General features: G+C 31.2%; 2 long non-coding RNA genes across 2 annotated transcripts; one reads left to right on the top strand and one right to left on the bottom strand.

Annotated features, from left to right (window-relative positions):
- Positions 1–12,734: 12,734 nt before the first annotated feature.
- LOC122197314 (uncharacterized) lies at positions 12,735–20,446 on the bottom strand. Its single transcript, XR_006190432.2, has 2 exons — positions 20,125–20,446; positions 12,735–13,042 (listed from the first exon to the last, which is right to left on the bottom strand). It is a non-coding gene; the product is annotated as an uncharacterized LOC122197314 (long non-coding RNA).
- Positions 20,447–20,902: 456 nt separating this feature from the next.
- Positions 20,903–21,521, top strand: LOC111886821 (uncharacterized). Its single transcript, XR_002848558.3, has 2 exons — positions 20,903–21,040; positions 21,114–21,521. It is a non-coding gene; the product is annotated as an uncharacterized LOC111886821 (long non-coding RNA).
- The last annotated feature ends 585 nt before the right edge of the window (positions 21,522–22,106 follow it).

Here is a 22,106-nt window from a genome sequence, read left to right on the forward strand (position 1 = left end):
CGAGTCGGATGAAGATGGGCATGAACTCGGCGAGTTGGATGAACAGCTCGTCGAGTTGGATGAAGTTTGTCGTGTGCTCGGCGAGTCTGTTCTTAGACTCGGCGAGTCAGGTAGAGTGGTCCCAAACCCTTCGAGTTAAGACTCGAGTCAGCGAGTCGAGCCAGGACTCAGTGAGTTGGTCAGGACAGGAATCGGGAATCAGTAAACTCGGCGAGTCAGGGGCTGACTCGGCGAGTAGAGTCGCGAGTGGAAGGACTCTGGATTTATGAACTCGGCGAGTCAGTGGGGTGACTCGGCGAGTAGGGTTGACCTGGAAGGTTGACTTTGACCAGAGTTGACTTGGTTAACCTTTGGAGGTCAGTTAGACTAAGTGTTGGGTTGTTGTTGGTAGCTCGGGGAGCTAGCGGAGCAGCAGTTCGGAGTTAGCGGTCAGGTAGCGGTCAAAGGGGTTAGCAGCGGCAGTTCGGCAATATCATGTGAGTTTCCCTTTGTATGAATGGGTCTACGGCCACAATGCCGGCCCATGTAGTTATGAGTAGAAGACCCGGGGGTTAGCCCTAGGCACAGTATGCTAGTATGATATTTGGACGAGATCCAATGACAGAGGGCGGGTGCCCAAGGAGCAGTTTATGTGATAGTCTATACTTGTTGTCTGTGTGATTCTTGTATGTGCCTGGTAGGGAGGTGAGAGAGGGCGAGGTCCCGTATCTCACCAATAGCAGAGTGTGGATGGTGTTCCACATCTCAGTAGCAGCAGAGCAGGGGCGAGGCCCAAGTTAGGAAAGGAGTGAGGGTGGGTTGGGCCCGAACCTCACTATCAGCAGGAGTATGGACGAGGTTCCATGACTCATCAGTAGCAGAACTCGGGCGGGGCCCAGAGATAGGCGAGGCCTTAGAGCAAGGGTTGTTAGTATATGTTTAGCTTATGTAATGTTATGTGATACGTTTATGTGCTATTATATGTTAGTGGGCGAGACCCTGTGACAGGCGAGGCCTAAGTGAAACAGATCTGTATCCAAGCGAGGCTCGAAGCCAGGCGGGGCCTGGAGCGGCGGGGCCGTTGTAGCGGGCGAGGCCCGAAGTAGGGGGCGAGGCCCCGGATAGCGGGCGTGGCCCAGTATGTGCAGTATGTGGTTATGCATGGTATGTGGTAAGGTGGGGAACTCACTAAGCTTCGTGCTTACGGTTTTCAGTTTTGTTTTCAGGTACTTCCGGTAGCGGAGGGAGGAGCTCGGAGTGATCGCATGACACACACCATAGATTAGTCAGCCTGGGAATGTTTACTCTGATAACAAACAAGTGTTTTGAAAACTTATACTCAGATGATGTTTTGGAATGATGTCTTTGTTTAAAGTAATGTTTTATTAAAAAGAAATTTTTGGTCTTGAATTTTGGGATGTTACAAGATCCAAGTGATAAACTTAATATTCTTCTCATATTTTTAGATTAATGAAGTAAATAGCACATAATCAACAAATAAGTTATGAAAAACACACATATTCATGCATATACACATAGATCTACATAAAGCAACTTGTATTCTCCCCCAAAACCAAGTAAAAATAAAAAATAAGGGGTATGAGCTCACCTTTGCTTGATGTTTCGGTTTTTGGAGAAGAAGTGGAAGAGATTTTTGGTCTTAGCACACCTTTATTGTGGATCTCAAGTTTATGAAGCTTCTAAGGTGTGATCATGGAATAAAACCATGTAAGAAGGAGTTTTTCATGTTAAGATGAAAGAAGATACTTGTGTTTGACAATAACTTACCAAAAATTGGAATGACTTGATGAAGATCCTTAAATCTCTAGCAAGTTTTCGAGATCTTGGAGGAAGGAGGAGAATGATGCTTGAGAGTGATTGAGGAAGTGTTTGAAAGAGTGTGTGTGTGTGTTTTAGTTCTTGGCCGAGATATCAAGAGGATAGGGGAGAGAGTTGGCGAGGTGACTTGATTGGAAGTATGGGGTCCTTGCATGGATATGAACATTATGAAGGTGGCACCTCCTAAGTCAACTCTTATTACATTTCCCTTTTTTTTGTTTAATTGATGTTGGGCCGAGATCTTTGGGCTAAGGAGTGGGAATGGAATAGTTTGAGCCCATTAACATTTAGTTAGGATTTTTGGAACCTAAACATATAATTTTCTGTCCATTGGGCCCTCATTAGTGGTCACAGCCCAATGAAGTCCAATTGAAAAGGGTTTACGGCCCATTAGGAAATTTAAAATCACTTATGGCCCAATTTGGCCCATTAGGAATAGAATGAACCATTCTAGGTCCACATGGCCCAAAATGTTAAGGTTTATGAATGTGGGTTTAATTAGAGCCCAATTAGGGTTTATAGGCCCAAGATAGTCAAGTTGAAGGTTTATTGGTCCATATAGTTGAACATATGAGATGTATTGTATTAGGTTTTGACCTTCATCCAAGAGTTTGCATTCAAATGGATGACGTTTATTGAACATAGGGTACAATATTCACTTAAGAGTACAAGCCTTACAATAGATGATGTTTTCATGAGAATAGAATTTTCCTAGAAAAAATGCTAGTTGTGACATTTTGTAACTATTAAAGTATGTGTGAATTAAACAATATCATTATTTGTGTATTTCTCATTTACAACAAAACTTTGTATATGCATTTGAAAGACCAAACAGCAAGATAAATCAAAAGGGAAATTATGTCAGTGTTTTTAGAAAATCATAGAAAAATCATCGTAAGTCGAAATCTAGATTCGTAAACTCTCAAAGTTTAGAAAATGAGTCTACTTAGTCCATAATGTTTACCCTGACCTTAAGTGGTTCGTAACCAGAGTGAAAATGTTCATTTTTACAGACTGGTCCGGAATTGTTCTGAAATGATAAAAAGTTTTGTAAAAATCATTATAAATTGTAGAAAAAAATCATATGAACGCATGAGAGTAGTCCTTGGAAAGGTATAAACCTGAAATATTTTTATATTGTACATTTTTGAAATCCATTAAGTTTAAGAAGGGCAAAATAGTCCATGAACAGACCATAACATTTTTCTGTGAAAAGTTGAAATTTAAGCTTAGATATGTTTAGTGACATAACTTGCATTTCTAGTTAGCAAAGCCTTTAAATCTTTCAACTATAATTTTTTTAGTGTGTATTCTCCCCCAAAAATTGTAAAACATAAAAGAGGGGCCGTAGAAAACTCACTTTTGTCGCGTAGAGTTATTCGGGTTGAGAATGGTTTGTGTGGTTTACGGTTCCACTCAAGTTTGCGATTTGAGTATTCTTTTGGATGTATTAACACATAAAGACATATATTTACATGTATGTTAGACTTCTATCATGTATTAAATCATTTAAAATCAGTGGTTTTGATAAAAAGAAAGAGTAGAAATCAAGAATATACCTAGCTTCAACTTGGATCAAATGTATGTTGCCAGAAGGAGGTGGGATAACACAAGCTTTTTGAGAGGTAAAGGGTAACTTTCTCAGGGGTTTGAACTATTTGAAAGTAGCTACATATGGTATACTTTAAATCTCGAAAATAGGCAAAAAGATGAAGAACTTTTGGGTGTTTGTTTGATGCTCCAAAACAACCGATGTTTTAGCTATGTTGCTGTCACGAAATCTTCACATCAAAAGGGTAAGAAAAGGTAGTTTACTCACTTTTTTGAATCTCAATTTTGGAGTAGCATAACAACTAACTTTCAGGGGTATTTGGTGGTAAAAATATCAAGCAAAAGGAAGGTGTAGATGGGTGAAATGGTGGCTGAAACAGAAAAGGGACAACAACCCTTTAGTTCACAGTTTTGATGGCTTTGGAAGGAAGTTCTTGTGGCTGAAAATGAGATGAAGGTTGAGAGTAATTCCCTGGAGCATTGGCTGGTTAAATGAGGGTAAAATGAAGAGGAAATTTCATGGATATGAAGGAGGACATAGTGGAAGAGTATAAGGGGACAAAACCTAGTCTAGCTTGTGATGGGATGGGAAGTTATGTGATGTGATCTTGCCTAGCCACTTGCTTGGGTGGTTGCTTAGAGATAGGGTTAGTTAATTAACTAACTACTTGTTAGTTAGTTAGTTAGAAGTTCTAGTTATGAAGAGGGAAGGTCTCAATATCGAAAATTAGAAGAGGGATTAAGAAGCATTCTTAGTAAAATGTCTTAAGTGATTAAGCACTTATTAGTTAAATTGGCACTTATCTCAACCATTTCTCTTATCTTAATTGATTTAGACACCATATTCCTTACATAAAATCACTTTAAGTCATGACCCATAACTAGTTATCAACTAGATAATAATACATATGTACAAATACATACATGTATTGTTAGTACAAAATAACAATGTAGTTTTTGTGTATTTGAACTTAAATGTTTATGTTTTATTCTTTTTATTCAAAAACACTTAAATACCTTCTAATCATGCCTTATAATAATCCATTTTATATATTTGGTTATTTAAGAATAAAATTTATTGACCAAGGTATAAATTCGTGACATTTAACCGGTTAACTATATCGTTAAACATATTTTGTCACTTTGGTTCGTATATTTGTCAAATTAGATCCTTCACAACTATTATGCACACGTTTTACATAAAACTTAACTTACTTATCAAATAGAGACATGTTGATACAGAAATTAAGTTTGTTGCGTTCAAATGATGTTATATGCTAATTTTCACAAACCGGTGATGGTTCGTAGTCATACATCATAACGAAATTTATCAATAGTTACGTGTTTTATATTTCACAAGAACTTATCTAAATAAAGGAGGCTAAATTCTTGCAACCATTTTGGATAAAATACTCATATTGCTTAATAACCAAGACATATCATCATACGATCGTTCATATTTTTACCAATTGTTACAACAACATGTATAATGCCATAACAATTACTTTGTGTAAATACAACAATATTTAGCCGCAGCACAATTTTTAATACAAATATCGAGTCTTCCGCTGCATGGGGTATCTTCGAAACCACAACAACAGTAATCCTCATCAACCTTCTTACATTCTATATTACATTTTGGTGGTTTCCCAGCACCAACATTACTTAATATACGACCATTACCTATAAATGCAAAAAATACCAATACTAGAATAATTATCCATTTAAAATGATGCAATACATGAAAAGTAAATACATGATAGGAACTTACATTGATGGCAAGGAAACAATACCAAAAAGCTTATGCAAAACATCAATATACGTGTTTCAAAGAGATTAACCATCGTGTGGAGTACTATTTAAGTTAGTTTATCTTTTTGGAAATTTGAAATGATTTAATGCACCATAAATGAAACAAATATTATATTTATATACACAATTGAGATTGTCAAGTAGTTATATACTTTCTCATCATAATATTCTCATGATTATTTTAGCAAACTCTAAATAGAATTTAATTACGTGTGTGTTCCATATATGTATCGACAAAAGTTTATATTTTTTACGAAACATCCTCATCCTTAAGAAATATGTCTATAATTATTCACTACTTGTGTTAATTTCATTAGAGAAACCAAAATATATGAATGTTATGATTAATATATATATATATATATATATATATATATATATATATATATATATATATATATACTGTAATGAAAAAAAAAATCTTTACCAACATACTATTTATTTATCTTAATAACTAAAAGATAATTATTCAGAGATGCTAGTTTAGACATATTATAAACATTTAGTTTTGAAATTTTATAAATATTTTTTGACAGGATGATCTAATCATTCTTATTTTATTTTATTTTATAACATCAAATTATTTAAATCCATAATTCCTTAAGCGGTTTAGAATCAAAATTATAAAAATTAGGAATATTGGTTAAGGGTCATACGCTAAGGCTTATCATAAGTAGATTGTGTATAGGTAAGTTCACTTCAAGTATGTATCCTTGAATGGTTAATGACTTGAAAGGGTAACGAACTTTCGACTTTTGTCACATTTAGTCACTAAACTTTTTTTCGTTATCTATTTGCCATTGAACTATTGAAACTGTTCATATTTTACCCTTATGACCGGCTATTACCGGTCATAAGGGTAAAATGTGAACAGTTTCAATAGTTTAGTGGCAAATAGATAACGAAAAAAAGTTTAGTGACTAAACGTGAACAAAATCGAAAGTTCGTTTCCCTCTAAAAAGTTCAATGACTAAATGTGAACAAACTTCCTATTGTATTATGTTTTAGCAAATTATTTATTTTTGTTTAATTGTAGCAACATTTGTTGATGAAGAAATCTATGAAATAAAAAAACAAAATGTAACATCCGGATTTCCAGGTATCATAATTTAAGTATTTTTCTTTTGAGTTAAGAAGAGAGACTCGACGAGTTGACGCCTCAACTCGTCGAGTAAGGTCGCGACTGATGACTCGGATTAATGAATGGACTCGACAAGTCCGCGTTGTTGGCAGAAACCCTAAATCTTTGGGCCCGAGCCATATTTAAAGGCACTTATGGCCTTCAATTGCGACTACATTTCCCATAAGTGAGAACCCTAGCGAGCTTGAGTGTGTAGAGTGAAAGGAAGAGCTATCTTGAGCTTTTTGGTGTGATAGATCTGGACCCTTCTAGGTCCAGAGAGCCAAGAATATGAAGCTTTAGTAGAGTAAACCTTGGGGTTCGAAGTTAGGAAGCATTTATGGGATTTTTATGGTATATATAGTTATTTTCATCTTACACATAGATATGAAGTATTTTATATAAATTACGTGCTATGTGTGCATATTATTTGAATACTTGCTGTCTATGTTGGATGAACGATTTTATACATGTTTTAAAAGATTTAAACGGTATATTTATTTTATATCTACAAATATGTTGCGGATGAAACATGGGTAGATGAAATAGTTGGTGTGTGATGAAATAAAATGATGAGAGATAGGTGATGATAGAAAGGTGATGATAATTAGGTAAATCGATGATGATGAATATGTGATGTAGGATGAAAGGAGATACCATAACCCTAACCGACAATGTGGCGATGTAGTCATCTACCAGAGTATAGATGGCGACCACGGACTATTCTAGACAACCCAGTGGAAACACCAGCAGGGCCATAACCTGTAGGTGATGAATTACGAGTTCAGGCGATGTTGTAACTACGTATTCATGCGATGATACTCTAACCCCTTACTATGAATTATGAGTTCAGACGATGTTGTAACTACATATTCATGGGATGTCACAAATTTCGCATGTCAAACTAATGGTCATAATTCACATCAGTGAGAATGGTTCATTTTTTTGTAAAACCAAAATCAGATTGGAAATTTTGATTTTTTATTTTGGAAAATGTCAAACCATTGGTTTTTTGATTTTTTTTTTAAATATATTTTCAGGGTTCTGTTTTTTTTTTCATAGATTTCTTCATCAACAAATGTTGCTACAATTTAACAAAAATAAATAATTTGCTAAAACATAATACAAGAGAAAGTTTGTTCACATTTAGTCATTGAACTTTTTAGAGGGACACGAACTTTCGATTTTGTTCATATTTAGTCACTAAACTTTTTTTCGTTATCTATTTGCCATTGAACTATTGAAATTGTTCACATTTTACCCTTATGACCGGCAACAGCCGGTCATAAGGGTAAAATGTGAACAATTTCAATAGTTCAATGGCAAATAGATAACAAAAAAAAATTTAGTGACTAAATGTGACAAAAATCGAAAGTTCGTTACCCTTTCAAGTCATTATCCCTAATAAAAGTTAGCAATACGTTTTCCAAAAGGTTGAGAACGTGATAAAACATCCTCAATATATATATATATATATATATATATATATATATATATATATATATATATATATATATATATATATATAGGGCTAGGTTATAATGTGGATGGACAACTATTATGCAGACGTATGAATAATGCTATTTTATAAGAATTACTGAGAGAATATGTTGTTTACTAATGTGAATATGTTCAATCTTATAGAACTATTGTTATTTTAACGGATTGTCACTAATTCTAATTCATTTTTATTCTCATGCATCGTTTTCATTTATTTTCGTTCTTACAAAATACGACTCAAGAAACATCCTGATAACATTATGACAGAATGAGAATAATTAAAAAAGTCTATAATAACCTTATAGACAATTTAATTATTGAAAATACGTAACAATTACAATAATTAAATAATATTGAACGTATTCTTATTATCAAACTATATATTTTCTTTGTCATTCTCACATAATAGCATTGTCCACACGCATGCACAATATATGTCAATCCACATTTGAACCTAGCTCTCTCTCTCTCTCTCTCTCTCTCTATATATATATATATATATATATATATATATATATATATATATATATATATATATATATATATATATGATTATTTGATAACTAAATTTGAGGGAGTTGGCCAATAAACTTTTTATCTACATGCAATTTTGACATCAAATTTACATGTGCATGTGTATATGCATATAAAAAAGATTGCTAAAAAAAATAAGAAAAAAATTGTATGAATGTGCACATGCGAAAATTTTTAAATATGAAAATGGAAAAATAAATATAAAAATATATAAAAAAAAGCATTATTTTGAAACTTCTTCCAAATGTTGATTTTGTAATATTAAAAAAAATTGCTGAAATAAAAAATGATTTTTTTTGTATAAAATATTTTCAAAAGTAAACGAAAAACAGTTTTTTAAGTTCAACAAATAAATATATTATATATTTATAAAATAATATTTTTCTAAAAATGAGTTTTTCAATAAAAAGATTGTATTTTTTATGCATATTCCTATTTGTTTTTGTTTATATGCACATGAAAAAATATTTTCAAACGTACATGTATACATTTTTTTTTTCAAATCTCTTTGATATAAATAGGCACACACATGTGATATATATATATATATATATATATATATATATATATATATATATATATATATATATATATATATATATATATATATATATATATATATATATATATATATATATATATATATATATAGTCACTTACGCATACACGTATCTAAACCACCATTGTTGATACAAAAACACATAATTAACATGTCCATTCGCTTTAGTAAAATACTAAAACTCACTATTTTAACGATTGAAAGTTTATGTGTCCTTCAGTGTGAAGTAATCGTAGTGTGAAGTAATCGTAATAAAATCTACCACATAGAAACACATATCATGCATGATTTCATATTGAGCAAAAGCATAGAACTTAAAACTTATATCTATTATCAAGTTTTCATGTATGATTTGGAATTAATATCAACCAGTTTGTTTTAGCATATTCCTCAAAAGTTTGATTGCCTTCAAATGTTTAGAATGCCCTATTACCTAACACTACACTGCTATTCAAAATTGATTTGAATCTTTTTTGTTCAAATTATGCTTTTTCGATTTTAGGGTTTTCCGGTGCGGTATTATAGTTTTTGTTTTGGATTGATTATCAATTTTCTTTATTCCCCAAGCTAGGGTTTAATAACCATAAACCCATAAAATAAAGTTAAAAAAGAAACTTGTAAATCAATTGTACGTGACGTGCCATTTGTACGACATGGTGAACCCTGGCCGATTGAGTTCATTAAAACCCTATCTTGCTCCACAAGTTTCTAACTTGTTTAGCAAGAAAAAATATGAAGTATTTCGAAATTAGGATATTACCTCTTTATTTAAATATTATTTAGATATTTATTATAAATTTGAATATTTCGATTAATTTAGAATAATTTATAATAGTGAGTTACAAATTAGAATCTTAAATTAATATTAGTTATTTGCATTGCGTCCTTACACGTTATACATTTAAATTTGAAATGTTTAACACACACACACACACACACACACACACATATATATATATATATATATATATATATATATATATATATATATATATATATATATATATATATATATATATAGTTAGGTTATTTTGTTTTTACTAACTACTGTGTGCCAGAATGCACAGATCTGAACCATCGGATTGAATATAATCAAAGGTCATGATCTGAGGGTCTATGATAGTAGAATATGATAACACGTACCATATAATCACACAAATTTCAACATAAGGGCATTTTAGTCAATTAACCTATATTAAAAAATGAAATTTTTGGATTTTTAGGGATGATTAATTTCTTTATTTTTTAAAAATCTGAATATTTTAAATTAATTCAAATTTAAAAATGCGATTTTATTCTGTCAGAATGATAGAATGCCAACCATAAACTTGTAAATATATTTTTTGATTTTATTTTGTTAGAATGACAGAATGTCAACCATAAACTAATAAATACATTTTGAAAGACTACAAAAAATCGATTCTTGAACTAATAATATATCAAAACATTACATTGTATGATTGTGATTCATTGAATAATAACAAACATTCTGAAAGAATAACAAGTATAATTCTTAAAAAATAACAACATTCTTAAACAATGAATGTGATCATTCTTTAATTCATTTTTCAACCCTTTCCCATCAGGTCTTCAAGCCATTATTGAAGCCATTTCTACCAGAAATTCATTGCCAAGTAATTTGTAGGTCTTCAAGCCATTCTTGAAGCTATTTCTACCATAAATTCATTGCCAACTCATTTGTAGTTATACACTTGTAAACCCTGCACATTAAACATACAAATAATTAACTACAATTCTACCAGAATACAACAATAATATTCTTACAAATAAACTATTCTGCAAGAATATTCTTTAAGAATTTGCATTATCAAGAATATACCCAACAAACAAAATAAGGAACTAGCATCAACCTATTCTGACAGAATAAAAACTAACATTATTCGGGTTCCCTGTGTTTCTTCTCGATATGCTCAATGTATTTAACTGCAAATTCTGACAGAATAAGGAACTAGCATCAACCTATTGTTATGAAAATGGCATCCAACCTAATCTAAATTGAGTTATATAGTTCTGAAAAGAATAAGGAACAAAGTGAAGTTAAAGACTTTTAACTATTTTTTCATTGAGACATTTTATCGAACACATGGAGGCCATGACAGAATGTTGTTTGTAAACAAAAATTGCAAATATGGTAATGGATCATAACTCATAAGACTTACATTGATGGATGAAAATGAGGAATACTAGGCAGATTACAACTTATACTGATGTACACTGTTTGCTTTCTTTCAATGCAATTGAAATTGCAGTGTCAATTTGTTCATGTGCATCTTCCAAGTTATTCACTACTCCCTGTTGTTTCATTCATCATAAATCCATCAATATCATATAACAAGATGAGATAAAAATCATTGTTACTTAATTTCAAAATCGATGAAATACAAAAGCCTTGGAAATTAAAATCAGCATACCTGAGAGATCATCGTGTCCTTGGCGAACGTCTCTGTTTGATGTACCCTCGGTGGTCGGCTCCATCGTCGACGAAAGGGCCCAGCTCCACCCGTTCTCTTCTCCAATCCATAAAGTTGGTGGTTCTACGGTGCTGTGGGGTGGTGCTACTGCTCTGGTGGTGTCGAAACTGATTTAGGAGGGGATAAGGGTTTCTGGGTCTGTGAAGAGAGAATGATGATTTTTAAAGAAGTAGTGGGAATCGGTGGTGGTGTTATATGAAACTGATAACCTAAATTAGTGGGATATTGATTGATTTTGTTTTCTTTTACCATAATTAATTATAGTGTAGATTACTCTTATACCCTTTTATTATTTATTATATATATATATATATATATAGAGAGAGAGAGAGAGAGAATTAGGTTCATTGGAAAATGAATAACTAGGGCAACATATGGTGGAACCAATGATCAAGTGACACGTGTGTATTTCTTTACTTATAAGTAATATATTATAAAAGTAATTAATGTAGTTACTCTAAAGTGATGTGTTGTTATGTTTTCATTATATATATATATATATATATATATATATATATATATATATATATATATATATATATATATATATTAGTCGAATCCTCACGCGTTGCGCAACGTAGGTTAAAAATATATTGTTAGAATATTGAAAAGTATATGTTTATAATGGTTATGTTATTGAAATTAACTCTGACATAATATTTTTTTCACTAATATATATATATATATATATATATATATATATATATATATATATATATATATATATATATATATAATCTCAACTATTTTGAACAATAATATTCATTGACATCAATCCACCTTCCTCATTAATAGAATTGAATATAATTATCTATTTAGTATTATTTTTAACAATTTTTAATTTAAATTTTTACTTATGCAATTATTTTCTAGTTTCATTAATGATGTTCATTTAAAATACAATTTATTTGTAGCTAATGTTATATAATTTATAATTTAATGTTATTATCATTTCAAATTATTGTTCACTAATTTAAAACCACTTATTATTATTAATAAGTTAAAGAAGACTTTTAAGAAACACTTAATATTATTATTGAAACATATATTAAATAGTAAAGTGATAAGACTGGTAATTTTCATTTCAAAAGAGACTTGCATGGATAATATGACATATCTATGATTTTTATAATTTGATTTTATTATTTACATCTATTGTTCGTTAGTTTTAAAACCAATTATTATTATTAATAAGTGAAAGAAAACTTTTAAAAAACACTTATTATTATACTTAAAATGTTAAACATATACTCCAATATAAAATGATAAAGATAGACAATTTGCATTTTAAAAGAGACTTAAATAGATAATATAGATAATATGACATATCCATGATTTTTAATTAATTATTGCTTTGAAGCAACACAAACATACAAACATATATACAATATTTAATGAAATATTATCTATATTACATTCTGTCACACCCTAGGTCGACGGCGGAAACGCCGAGGTGCGCGACGTAACCAGTAATCACAGTTATTGAACATACATTGAACATCACAAATTTAATCTTTTATTATTACCGAAATGGAAATTACATTGACAGTAGTTATTGTTGAAACGCTACACACGCCTAATAATCCGGCGTTCACATTTGTATGATAAGAATATCGGAGAATCTTCTGTACAAACTCTTCTGACCTTATAAATAACCTGAGAATACATGCATTAAGATACGTCAACAAAATTGTTGGTGAGTTCTACAGGTTTTGACACAAAGTATTTTTACACTAAAAAATGTTTTATAAAATTTAATCTAGTTAGCCGACATTTATAAACACGTACTTTTCTATCGAAAGTATAACATAATTGAGTCATAAAAGTATATATAAACTTATTTAGAAATGTCATTTGCTCAAATTCAAAAATGCACCATTTGTAAAATATATATAAGTAAACCAAACTTATAACAAATTCTTACGGTTCTCATGACCGAAATGCTCTTTATATAAAGATTTTGAAAACCAATTTATATAAATAAAGTCATATCACACTTTGTGTAAACATAAAATAGCCGAGTTTACTCTTAAAACTTTGTACAAACGTTCGTATAGTTTATATGTAAAACTCAAAATTTTGAATTTTATAAACTTTGTAAATCCGTGTCATATTATTAATTAAGCATTATCTTACTTAATTTGGAAATCAACACTTAACCAGTGGGGCAAACTCATCCCAAAATACTTTTCAATAACCGGTAAATTATAAATGCATATTTTTACCACTCGTATAATTTCAACGACAAATATTAACCATTATCTTTACAATTCTATTCTTTCAAACGTCTCTGCTTACGGAGAATTGTGTCGTAGGGAGAGGTAGTTAAATACCTAAACACTCTTACACACTCGACCCAAATTGGGAGGATTGACTCAATCTAGATCTATACTTCTTCGAATAAAATCTTCAATATATCAATTTGTCTATAACCGACACTATTCGTCGCTCCGCCACAAGCCAAAAAGGCACAATAAACAAGCCACACAGACACAATATAAATATAAATGGAGGAATCGAGATCAGTACTAATGTTTAAAAACAGTCGTACAATAACGAAGAAAGAAACACTTGACGCCTGTTGCCTCGTTAGACGAAGTTGTAGCTAGCAACCACAGACAGAAAATAACCATTCGCATAAATTTTTCCATAAGAAATAGATCTACACCAAGGTTCTTTATTATAAATCTATGCCGTGTACATAGACCTATAGTATATGATTCCTCCTGGATTAACGGTTATAGAGCTAGGTGTCGATTCCAGGATTTGATCCCTACAAAGGAAAAATACACCATCATAAAACTCTCTCTTTCACCCCTTTCGATACATTCCTCCCACAAACACACACGGGATACACAATCCACAAAATCCATGACGATAATTCTTCAACGCATAAAATTCGTCGTTCACTAGGGTCACTAACGCAAATCTTAGATTATTAAGATTTTCGAAGCTTAGTGAAATTAGTTAAATAGTGAAATTAACGTAGTGTTCGACTATTGTGGCGATAATAATTTGAGTAGTTCCTTACTTCAGCCGATAAGGAGGATGTTCGTTCGCGTAGCCGAATACTCACTTATGTCGATGTTCGATAAGTTGCATAATTAATATGATATATAATTTAATAGGTAATAATCCCCAAAAATCCAAGAATTAATTATATTATCATATGTGATGAGCTTTGTATCACAACTAAATGATTTATATTTTTATAATAATTATAAAGATAAATTATATCGTTTACCTATTAATTGTCTCCACATTATGATCGGGAGTATGATCATAATAATTTATTTTTGGTATAGTTTCTGTTATGAATTATTATTTAGTGAATGACTATTGGATTCTCCATATTCCCTCATTACTCTCCATAATTAGTGAGCATTATAGCAAACATTATTATGAGTTTTATGAGTGTAGTTATGCACCACCATAATGTGCATTCATATCATACATGACCTTTCATCTTCTTTGTCTAGTATAAATAGTGAATATTATGTATATAAAGTTTGATGATTTCATCACAAATATTGGAATAAAAGTTCCTTTTATTCTCATGTCTTTGTTTATCTATAATGTATCTTGTTATTTGATCATATTTTATAACACGTTATCAACACGATTCTACCATAGAGAGCTTTTATTATTTTCTGGTATGTATTTTTTATAAGTTTACATGTACAATGCTTACAACTTATTTTATGGAATTTTTGAACTAACAATTCATTAACATACAAGTCTTTATTTGATTATTATTTTTATTATGGAAGACCATGCTAGAGAAAACATTCTCTACTTTTCATGCTACTAACATGCTCCTGTAGTAGCAATATCATGAGAAAGGTTTAAAATAAATATGAATTAATCTCATGTCTTCTTGTGGCTAAACAAAACAATGAGTTATTGATGAAAAATCACCAATCAATCCCGACCAGTTCTAGTGCATTCCCTGAAGTGAATGCAATATCATATAATCATAATAGTCATGGGTATAATCGAGGTCGTGGAGGTTATTATCATAAAAATAACAAGATTACAAGTAACCACCAGAAGTTGGAAAATAACAAAAATCCACATCCTAATGATAAAAGTGGTCAAGGCAAAAAAAAAAGTTGAAAATGTTTGTCACTAATGTGGAATGATCGATCATTGGTCTTGTACATGCCGCTTACCAAAACATTTTGTTGATCTTTATCAAGATTCTCTAAAATATAAATGTTGCGAATTATCTTGTCTACCAGAAGGAACAAGTGGTGCTATTGATGGTGATGAAAAAATAATATATAATAGTTTGGTTTTATGACATTTATTATGTTTTTATGTCATATTCATTTCATGAGAAATGATGTCATCACAATCTTCCCAAATTAATAAAATATGACTTTATTTCTCTAAGTCGAATGTTTCTTGTGTTTTATTTATTTATTGAAAAGAAATATGGATATTCGCAACAGAAATAAGGAAGATATATTTCTTACAGACAATGCAATAACACATAATATTTTTAATAATGAAAAGTATTTTGCTTACTTATCAATTAGAGAAGCAAACGTTAATATAATAATATGTAATGCAAAAATGATTGAAGGCTCCGGAAGAGCGAATATAATATTACAACAAGGGACAATAATTACAATCGGTGATGCATTATTTTCATTAAAATCACCAAGAAATTTATTAAGTTTTAAGGATATTCGGTCTAACGGATATCATATTGAAACAACTAATGATGGTAATACAAATTATCTCAACATTACAAAAATGATATCGGGTAAGAAAAGTTTTTTGGAAAAATTATATGTATTGTCCTCTGGATTGTACTATACAAATATTACAATGATTCATGCTATTGGAAATAAAAAGGTATGATAATACCTTCAAAGTTTGACATGACCGATTGGGCCATCCCGGATAAATTACTATGCGCAAAAAATTGAAACTTCAAGTGATCAATCCTTGAAAAACCAGAAGATTTTTCAAGCTAATGAATTCTCTTGTGCTACATGCTCTTAAGGAAAATTAATTTCTCATCCATCATTGAACAAAGTTGGGTATGAAAGTCATAGTTTTAAGAAAGATTTCAAAGGGATATATGTAGACCAATTCAACCACCATGTGGACCATTTTGATATTTTATGGTTTTAATTGATGAGTCAACTAGATGGTCACATGTGTGCTTGTTGTCTAGTTGTAATTTGGTTTTTGCAAGATTACTTTCATAAATAATCAGCCTAAGGGCACATTTTCCCGATTACCCAATTATGAAAATTCGACTTGATAATGTTGGAGAATTTACATCATAAGCTTTTAATGATTATTGCATGTTGATTTAGATAACTATTGAACATCATGTTGTATATGTTTATACACAAAATGGTTTAGCTGAGTCGTTAATCAAACACATTTAATTAATTGCAAGACCATTACTAATGCATTCTAAACTTCCTACATTGACATGGAGCATGCAATTTTATATGCAACATCACTTATACACATCAAGCCAACCAGTTATCATTAGTTATCCTCTATTCAAATGGTTTGCGGCCAGGAACCAAATATTTCCATCTAAGGACGTTTAGATGTGCAATTAATGTACTCATTTCTCTACCTCAAAGAAGAATGAGAATTTATGTTGGATATGAATCTCCATCTATAGTAAAATATTTAAAATCATCAATCGGAGATTTATTTATAGCTATATTTGATGATTATTATTTTGATGAATCATATTTTCCAACATTAGGGGAAGAAATAAAGAAGTTGGAAAATGAAATCTCATGTACTAGCTATAATGATCCAGTTAGAATTGATATCCCAGAAGGAAAAATACAACTACAAATGAATCTAAGTCACGCCTGAAGCGTGAAAGAACAACCTGTTCTAAAGATAAAAATCCTTGAAAAGGAATGAGAAAAAATATAATTGATGGTCAAAAAGAGAAAACAATATCTCTTGAAAAGATTAATGAAGCTCTAGAAGAGCCAATGACATAACAAAAGAATATAAGGTATCTGAAAAAAATGAAAATGATGAGATCTCAATAAATTATGTCATGACAGAAATAAGACGGGACCAACATAAGACAGAAGTCGACGATAATTTTTCATATCATGTTCCGCATGTGATTATAAAGAAAATGAGGATCTTGAACCTAAATCTATTGAGAAATGTATGAATAGAAAATATTGGCCAAAATGGAAAGATGAAATAAATAAAGAGCTCAATTCTCTTACTCAACGAAAAGTTATTGGACCTGTAATCCGTACACCAAACAGAGTAAGAACAGTGGGACACGAATGGGTATATGTGCGCAAAAGAAATGAGAAAAATGAAGTTGTGAGATATAAAACAATACTTGTTGCACAAGGTTTTACCCAAAGGCCCGACATTGATTATGAAGAAAAGTATTCTCCGATAGTTGATACAATTACATTCAGTTATTTTATAAGTATAATAATATATGCAAAACTGGAGATGTGTCTAATGGATATATTTACCGCCTATTTATATGGTTCACTTCAAAATGATTATTATATGAAAATCCCAGAAGGGTTTAAGGTGCCAGAAACACAAACTTCTAATTCTCATGAAGTATATTTGGTAAAATTAAATAAATTTTTGTATAGATTGAAACAATCTGGTCGTATATGCTTCAATTGTTTTAGTACATTTATGTTAAAAGAGTGCTATAAAAATGATCCATTAAGCCCATGTGTATTCATAAAAACATCCAGATTAGAATTTATTATAATTGATATTATTGTAGATGATTTGAACATAATTGGAACTCCTAGGGAATTGGAAAAGGTCACTTCTTGTTTGAAAGAAATTTTTGAAATGAATGATCTTGGTAAGATGAAATTCTATTTGGGTCTTCAAATTAAGCACACAAAAATGAAGTTTTTGTACGTTAATATCTAGAAAAGGTGCTAAAAAGGTTTTATATGAATAACTCACATCCATGAGTAACCCGAAGGTGGTAAGGCAATTAGATGCCAAATAAGGACCAACTTTAGCATCATAAAAAACATGAAAATCTTCTTGTTCCCGAAGAACTATATCCTAGTGCTATTGATGCACTAATATATCTTACTATTAATACAAGACCTGATAAATCTTTTGTCGTAAACTTAGTAGCAAGATATAGTTCTTGTCCAGCAAGAAGATACTGGAATAGAGTCAAACACATTCTTTGATATCTTCGGGGGTACAATAGATATGAATTTATACTAATCAAATTTATAAAATGCAAAGTTAATTAGTTATGCAGATGCGGGATATTTATCTAATCCACACAAAGCTCGATCCCAAACATGTTATTTATTCACTTGTAGAGGTAACGTAATTTCTTGTCATTTTGTTAAACAAAATTTAGTTGCTTCTTATTCTAACCATGTAGAGATTATAACAATTTATAAGGCAAGTCATGAATGTATTTGGTTAAGAAATTTAACTCAACACATTTGCAAGAATTGTGGTCTAACTTCTAACAGGGATGTTCCAACCATACTATATGAAGATAATACAACTTGTATAGCTCCATTCAAGGAAAGATTTATCAAAGGAGACATAACCAAACATATATCACCAATGTTTTTTTTTCACTCATGATCTTCAAAAAGAACGTGCCATCAACATCTAGAAAATTCAATCCAGTAACAACTTTCCTGACTGGCTTACTAAAGCACTTCCTACATCGAAATTTGAAACGATGGTACGAAACATTGATATGCGGTGCTTCAAGAAAATCAAGTGATGTGCTAATCAGGGGGAGTTGGAAACATATTGTACTCTTTTCCTTAGCTATGTTTTTCCCACCGGGTTTTCTTAGCAAGGTTTTTAACGAGGCAATTGTTTCCAATATCTATTATTAATCATGTACTCTTTTTCCTTAATAAATGGTTTTTCCCATGAGGTTTTACCGATTAAGGTTTTAACGAGGCATGATACAATCGTCATTCAAGGGGGAGTGTTATGAATTATTATTTAGTGAATGACTATTGGATTCTCCATATTCCCTCATTACTCTCCATAATTAGTGAGCATTATAGCAAACATTATTATGAGTTTTATGAGTGTAGTTATGCACCACCATAATGTGCATTCATATCATACACGACCTTTCATCTTCTTTGTCTAGTATAAATAGTGAATATTATGTATTATAAAGTTTGATGATTTCATCACAAATATTGGAATAAAAGTTCTTTTTATTCTCATGTCTTTCTTTATCTATAATGTATCTTGTTATTTGATCATATTTTATAATAATTTCAATTAATTATTATATATTTGTCAAATCTTCATTTATAGTCTTTTAAGAAAATGTACCTTTACTTTGTACATGAATATATCGAATAACATATTTTGTTATGTATATAATGTCTTATTATGATTTCTCAATATTTTTTTGTGTATACGACGAGTATTATAGTTTATGATTCGTCGAATAACTTATATCTTCGTATCAAAATACTTATAATCTTGTGATTTTTCTTAATATTAATTAATATATCACAACAAGGTATAATTATATCATTTATAGCATTTTACTAATACTTATATAATTTATTAATGCTTTATACCTTTTAGATTGTTATTTTCATAAAATCTTAACTAATAATAAATTATGATGTTATTTTATGTATAAAACTTGAAAATCATCAAAGCTTTAAATAGACACTCATGTATTCTCCCCCCAAAATGAAAAATGTAAAAGAGGGGCCGTAGAAACTCACATTCGATGCGTGATCTTGATATAGGCTTGCTTCGTGAATCTTGTCGGGAATAACCACAAAGTAACCATTCTTGGGCTTTAAAACATTTATGGGTTTGTTTTGTAAAATATCAAACTCAAAGAATTTCTTTTTGTAATGAAATAAACCAAAAGGGACTATTTTTGATCTTTTAAAACAGCATAAGGACCATTTTGTAAAGACTAAGTCCAATAGGATTTGCCTTGAAAGGATTTATGACAAAGGGGTTAGTTTTAATTTGAAGTTATAAACGAAGGGGCTGATTTCGCCACATTCTACAATTATACAAAGGGACGTGTCTTCTTTTCTTTTGTGCGTCTGATTAGAACGAACGGAACCAAGCAGCGACGAGGGTTAGCCACCCAGCTCCGACGCCCTACTGCAATCCTTCTCTCATCGTCGGCGACAGCAACCAAGGGGAAGAAGAACGGATCGAAGGCAGGTCGGAGAAGAGGAACTCGATTGAAATCAGGAAACCAAGGGGCACCGGTGGTTTAGAAAACGCGATGGGGGTGGTTCGGTGGTGGATTTCAATCGCAGGGAGGAGGGAAGAAGAAGTCCGTCAAAAACGACGATTCATCCCTGGGTCTTCGTGATTCCGTTGCCAACAGCAACAACTCGGAAAAGAAATCAGAACAACAAGCAACAACGATCGGGTTTGGGGTGTTCGGATGGAATCGGTGAACAGAACAGCAACAATCGACATCCATGGGCGGGGTTTAATGGCTCCGATTGGCAGAAGAAGAAGGAAGAAGACGGTGGGTTTGGATGGTGCTTCATCGGCCAGTGGGGGCTGCAATCGGCAGCTCCCTCATGTTTTCTTCTTTCTGAACCAATGGTACAATCACAGAGGGAATACAAAAACATTCAGGGGTGTTTGGATTGTTTCAACCAACAGGTTAAGGAAGAACACAAAAACTTCTTCTTCTTTGATTGTTTAGATAGGAACTAATGAAAGATTGGATATATAGGGTTTGTTTTGATTAATAGGGAATGAGTAAGAAAAGAACCAAAAGAAGAGGTTGATGGCCTCTTGTTGTTTTCTTGGCAGCCACCCACGATCAAAGAAGAAAAGAAAGAAGAAGATGAAGAACCTTCTTATGTGGGTTTGTGGTTTTCATAGTTTGAAGAGTTTACAAGACTACAAGAGTCTTGCTTTTGAGTGTGTTTTTGTATAACACAATTGTGTATAGTTTTGGGTTAGATGAAGTGTATAAGAGAAATACTTCATTTATTGTTGTACTTTTAGAGAGCCTTAGAAGCAAACTACTTTACATGTATTTATGTATGTATTAACATGTATTTTCTATATGTATAAACATGTATTGAGTGATGTGATAGAAAATATAAATATAGATTCTATAGTTATATTGTTAAAAGTTTAAATTCAATTATGTATGATTCAACGTGTCAAAAGTACAATGTCATATTTGGACATCTTAAAAATGATAATATTTTCTTAACTTTCTCAATTTGTGTGCCTTTGATCCGGATATGAAATAATTTTTCTGAAAATGACAACTGATAATCTCGGTTATAAGGTTTCTAAAAAGTCAAACAGATCTTAATTCCGATAAGTAGAACTATGGGAAAATCCGTTTAAAGTTTCACGATTTATAGGATCCGATTCAATCTCAACGATAAGGGTTTTGAGCCGTTTTAAGATGTTCTAAAAACAATTATGAATATAACATATTTAATATATATTATAAGCATAAATTTTTCACGCAATTGGTCTTTATTGCGTAACGGTCCGCGGTGGTTTGACCGTCGAACTCTGACCAATTTTTACCTGTTGTTACACATTCCATAACATATGATTGATAACATGAATCTAATCTAATATACATTAAAATTTCATACACAACATACAATGATTGTCTTAAAAGAATACTTAAACCAAGAAAAAAAATTAGTATATAACAAACTTATAAGTTAAAAACTTTAACATAATAAATAGCTCG

Source organism: Lactuca sativa, chromosome 4 (assembly GCF_002870075.4).
Source record: "Lactuca sativa cultivar Salinas chromosome 4, Lsat_Salinas_v11, whole genome shotgun sequence".
Classification (NCBI taxonomy): domain Eukaryota; kingdom Viridiplantae; phylum Streptophyta; class Magnoliopsida; order Asterales; family Asteraceae; genus Lactuca; species Lactuca sativa.